Below are 6,000 nucleotides of genomic sequence, written 5' to 3'. Positions count from 1 at the left end.
GTGGTAGGCATACAATAAAGAAAGACATATACAAGGTGATGTTAGGTGGTGAGGATGATTGGTGACAGTGAATTCTCTCCAGGTTACAATTTATACAACAGCCTATACAGCCCAGTCTCTGTCATGGTCAAAGCCATTTTCTGGTATTAAGATTCTGAGTTCCTCTTATCCCATAAAGCTGGGGTGCGCGGTGGGGTGGGAGGTGAAAGTGGGCAGGGAGGAAGGAAGCACTTTTTCAGTTGACATCTTTCCTTTGCTGATATCCATTTCCTTCCTTACAGGTTTATTTCCTTCTCGAAATTCCATGCACCACAAAAGCTTGTTTTGCAGGACACTATAGCTACTGGTGCCCTAACATCACCCACTAGTCTGAGTGTTTCTGGTAACCTGTCTTCAGAAAGATTGAATGATGTATTGGAATGGCCTTTATATAATAGTAAGTACATAGTTAATTTGTACAACTGGAACTTGGAATCTTTTTGCAACTCTTGCCAACATCAATTTCCTTCTCCCGCTGACCTCTGTTTCTCCTGGAAAACCCCGGGGTGGCAGGCAGGATGAGTGTGAGGGTGGGAGGAAGTCCACTCCCCCTCTTTGGAGCCTTTACAGGAACCTCAGCCCTGGTGGAGCTGGACTGCTGCCCCTGCAGGGTGAAGCTGTACCTGAAATGAGCTCTCCAAGCCTCCAATCAAATGGGCTCTTTATCTCCCATCCTCCAGCCTTCCATACATGCCTCACCAACCCAGTGCTGGCAGAGGATCCTAGAGACCTTGGTAGCAGGCAACCCCCTCTCCCTCCATGGAGCCCAGAGAGCTACCAGCATCTGCATTTGCCCGGCCCCGCTGGATACCTCCCCCCTCATTACCTGTGCTCCAGCCACGCCCTCTCCACCCATCAGGGTGCCCCCACCTGATTCCCATTCTAGACTCTGTCCTTAACATCTGCACATCACCTTGCTCAAGTCTCTTCCACTGAAAGAGAACCAAATACTCTGCTTTAATGAGGTTTGCCAAATTTAGCAATAAAAATACGGAACACCCATGGGCATTCCCTGGTGGTCCATCTGAGCTCTCACTGCAAGGTCTCACTTTCAATCCCTGGTCAGGGAACTAAAATCCCACAAGCCCCTCAGTGTGGCCAAAACAAGAAGGAGAAAAAAAGACATCCAGGTAAATCTGAATTTCAAATAAACCACAGAAAATTTTTGCTAAAAGCATGTCCCAGATAGTGGGACCTATTATAATGAGAAATTATTCATTGCTTCTCTAAAGTTCAAATTTAACTGGGCATCCCTGTTTTATCCCAAGACCCCAGGACTCCATGTGGCTCCCCAGTTCTCACCCCCAACACCTTTTTTTCACTAACTTTTGACAGGTTTGTGTTCACCTGTTGTCACTCACCATGAATTCCCAGATTCCCATAGTCTGGCTTTCCCCTGAAAGCCTCTCATTAAGGTTAATACCTTGTGGCTAAACCCAGTGCATGTTTCATTGTCAACTGTCATGGCATCTTGGTGACCTTGGGTCACCCTGAGTCTGCCATCATCTTCTTCATCCTGGAGACCCTGCCCTGAGCCTCTGCCAGGTCATCCTGGCCTCTGCCTGTCCTCCATCTCCTCACCCACTTCCACCCATCCTTTGGCCCCTCCACTGAGGTATCCTAAAGGGTCCAGGGCTGACTTTCCTCTTCCTCCTCCAGGGTTTCTTGCTTCTGCTGATGGTACCACTGTCCTCCTAACTGCCCAAGCCAGGAATCAGGGCCTCATTCCTCACCTCCCCCAGCCAGATGAGTCTCCCTCCTGGAAGAGTTCCTGATCTCTTTAATTCATTTTCCTTACTGTAGTCAAGGAGATCTTTCTAAAATGCAAAGCACATCAGGTCCCTTCCCTGGCTCCCTTGTCAGTGTCCAAAGTTGAAAATCTGAGCTTCTTAACTTAGGTTCTAAGATCTGAGTATGTGGTCCCTGCTAACCTGCAGCTTAGAATGGTAAAGACCTAACAGAAGTAGAAGAGATCAAGAAGAGGTGGAAAGAATACAGAGAAGAACTGTACAAAAAGACCTTAAAGACCTGGATAACCACGATAGTGTGGCCACTCACCTAGAGCCAGACATTCTGGAATGTGAAGTCAAGTGGGCCTTAGGAAGCATCACTACAAACAAAGCTAGTGGAGGTGATAGAATTCCAGCTGAGCTATTTAAAATCCTAAAAGATGATGCTATTAAAGTGCTGCACCCAATATGTCAGCAAATTTGGAAAACTCAGCAGTGGCCACAGACCTGGAAAAGGTCAATCTTCATCCTAATTCCCAAGAAGAGCAGTACTAAAGAATATTTAAACTACCAGACAATTGCACTCACTTCCCATGCTAGTAAGGTTATGCTCAAAATCCTTCAAGCTAGACTTCAGAAGTACTTGAATTGAGAAGTTCCAGATGTACAAGGTAGGTTTAGAAAAGGCAGAGGAATCAGAGATCAAATTGCCAACATTCGCTGGATCATAGAGAAAGTAAGGGAATTCCAGAATAGCATCTACTTCTGTTTCATTGACTGCACTAAAGCCTTTAACTATGTGGATCTTAACAAACTGTGGAAAACTCTTAAAGAGATGGGAATGCCAGACCATCTTACCTGTCTCCTGAGAAACCTGTATGTGGGTCAAGAAGAAATAGAACCAGACATGGAACAACTTACTGGTTTAGGATTGAGAAAGGAGTACGACAAGACTGTTTATTATCACTCTGCTTATTAAACTTATATGCAGAGCATATCACGCAAAAAGCTGGTCTGAACGAGTTACAAGTTGGAATCAAGATTGCTGGGAGAAATATCAACAATCTCAGATATGGAGATGATACCACTCTAATGGCAGAAAGTGAAGAGGAACAAAAGAGAATCTTGATGAGGGTGAAATAGCAGAGTGAAAGAGCTGGATTAAAACTCAGTATTAAAAAAACAAAGATCATGGCATCTGGTCCCATCACTTCATGGCAAATAGAAGGGGAAAATGTGGAGGCAGTGACAGATTTCCTCTTCTTGGGCTCTAAAATCACTGCAGATAGTGATTGCAGTCGTGAAATTAGAAGATGATTGCTTCTTGGAAGGAAGGCTAGGACAAACCTAGACCGCATAGTAAAAAGCAAAGACATCACTTTTCCGACAAAGGTCCATATAGTCAAGGCTGTGGTCTTTCCAGCAGTCGTGTATGGATGTGAGAGTTGGACTTTAAAGAACGCAGAGCATGAAAGAATTGATGCTTTCGAACTATGGTGCTGGAGAAGACTCTTGAGAGTCCCTTGGACAGCAAGGGGATCAAACCAGTCAATCCTAAAGGAAATTAACCCTGAATACTCACTGGAAGGACTGATGCTGAAGCTCCAATACTTTGGCTATCTGACGCGAAGAGCCGACTCATCGGAAAAGACCCTGATGCTGGAAAGATTGAAGGCAGAAGGAGAAGAGGGCAACAGAGGATGAGATGGTTGGACAAGATTAGTTGGATCACTAATTCAATGAACATGAACTTGGGCAAACTCAGGGAGGTGGTGAGGGACGGGAAGGCCCGGCGTGGGGTCGCAAAGTGTCTGACACAACTTGGTGACCGGACAACAACCTGCAGCTTCCTTCACCTCCTCTGCCCATCCCCTGACCCTGACCCTCCCTCCTGTTTGCCTGGGCACCTTGCTCCTTCTGGAAAACACACAACCTGAGTAGATATCACCTATTCTTCCCACTTGTCCTCACCCTCCGCCAAGGAAGCCCTCCCTCCACCCTTGCTATGTGTATGCTTCCCCGCCGAGCATTCAGGCTCCCTAGCACACAGCTGTCTCTTGACATACCTGGAGGCTCCAGGAAGGCTGCATTCTCGCCTCCTAGTTCCTGCTCTGTTCCTAGCATGTAATAAGTCCTGGTAACACTGTGTTAGTCAGTCCCCTGGACTCAAAGCTGACAAGAGGGAGGTGGGTCTGTTGTCTTGGTGTCCTAGCATGGGGCTGATCAGAGAATCTGGAGGATGCAAGTCCAACGAAGAGGCCCTTGTATTTCACAGTCGTCCCTTCCCTGGGTTTGTCAGAATCAGCCACTTCCATGAATTTGTAAAAGGCATGTTGTTTGAAAGGTTCAGTGACTTAATTTGAAACAAAGTTATCCGAATCAATATTGATATTAAAAAAAATGGCATTCATCTTTATATGTGAATAAAAAGTAAGTTGTTGGAGCCAAAGAAATCCCAGACTCAAAATCTTTCACGTAGCTTGGTACTAAAGTCTGTTTCTGGTGTTTACAAAGAATAGCACATCAGGGACTTCCCTGGTGGTCCACTGGTTAGGAATCTGTCTGCCAAGGTAGAGGACACAGGTTTGAGTCCTGGTCCGGGAAAATCCCACGTGCCTCAGAGCAACTAAGCCCGTGGGCCACAATAACTGACCCCGTGCCTGCTCTAGAGCCTGTGAGCTGCAACTACCGAAGCCCACGTGCCCTAGAGCCTGTGCTCTGCAACGAGAGAAGCCACCGAAATGAGAAGCCTGTGTACCACAACGAAGAGTAGCCCCTGCTCACCACGACTAAAGATAAGGGGGTTCGGGATGGGGAACACATGTACACTTGTGGTGGATTCATGTTGATGTGTGGCAAAACCAATACAATATTGTAAAGTTACCTCCAATTAAAAAAAATTAATAAAAAAAGAATATCACATCAATTTACTATTAGCCTTTATGATTTGACATTGCAAGGGGTAGAGACATTTTTTAAACTAGGAATTTTCTTAAGTATTCCTTTTTCCTGTGAAAGCTATGTTTTATTATAGAGTCCTTTTTATTTTATGCTTTTTATAGAGCCCTTTTAAAAAAACATACGTAATGATTGCGCTGCTGGCCCCGCCACACACAGACCGCACATAACTCACACCCTCTGTGGTCTGAGTATACACCCACCCACAGTGGAAAGCTCTGCTCTGCAGAGGAGGGAGGCACACATTAGAGCCACCCAGTGCCCCTCATATCAGAAGTTTCCATCAGACTGACACCTGCCACCAGAGGAGAAAATCAAAATTTGCTTTAGAAGTCACCAAGGCTTGTTTTGAAACACTTGGAAGACTGTTTCCAACTTGTCCATCCCTAAATAGGTTAATTTCTTTGGACCAGAGCAACTTCTATTCAACTTAACTAGTGGATTTCCTAAATTAATCCCCAAAGGTGATCACTAAGTTCTGTCCCAAAAGGGGATCACTAAGTTCTGTCTTGATTTTCATTCTTCGTTAACTGTCATTTAGGGGGAAAGATGACTCATACCCCCAAGTTCCTGTGTTTTTCATTTATACCATTTAGACTTTATGCCAAAATATACTATGATAAAACTGTGGTACAGTCTGTGTAATAAACACAGCCTAGGTCAGATAAGTAGAATAAATTGTGGATTTTCTGTGTTTACAATCTAGGACAGATGAGGTTATCTTGGGTGACCCAAGCCTGCGGGGCATGATCAGTCCCTTTGTGTTTATGAATAATGGGCAACAGAGAATTAAACATAAAGGCGCCAAAGTGGAGAGTGAAAGCCATGCTGGAATTTAGCGTTGCAGTTTGGAAGAGAGATAAAAAGATTACACCTAACTCTGTTCTGAAGCAGCACTGGTAAAATCCCTCAGCTTTGCTTTGCCTCTTATTTTATACCACTTTGTTCATTTATATCTTTTGGCCACACTGCACAACATGTGGGATCTTAGTTCCCTGACCAGGAATCAAACCCATGCTCCCTGCTGTGGAAGCATGGAGACTTAACGACTGGATTTCCAGGGTGTCCCTGCCTCTTATTTTCAAAGGATTGTACCACCAATGACTGTTCTCTTATTCTTGCCAGAATACCGGGTTAACAGGACTCTTGCCTGAAGCATCCTCGTCAGGTTCCCAAAATTAACAGCCAGAGACTGCCTATGAGCCATTCAGAGTTGGTCAAAGTGTCCAAATCAAATCTCAAATGTTCTTGTTCTGGAAGACTAATCATGCCC

Source organism: Bos taurus, chromosome 16 (assembly GCF_002263795.3).
Source record: "Bos taurus isolate L1 Dominette 01449 registration number 42190680 breed Hereford chromosome 16, ARS-UCD2.0, whole genome shotgun sequence".
NCBI classification, from domain to species: domain Eukaryota; kingdom Metazoa; phylum Chordata; class Mammalia; order Artiodactyla; family Bovidae; genus Bos; species Bos taurus.
Note: the sequence above shows the minus strand (reverse complement) of the source record.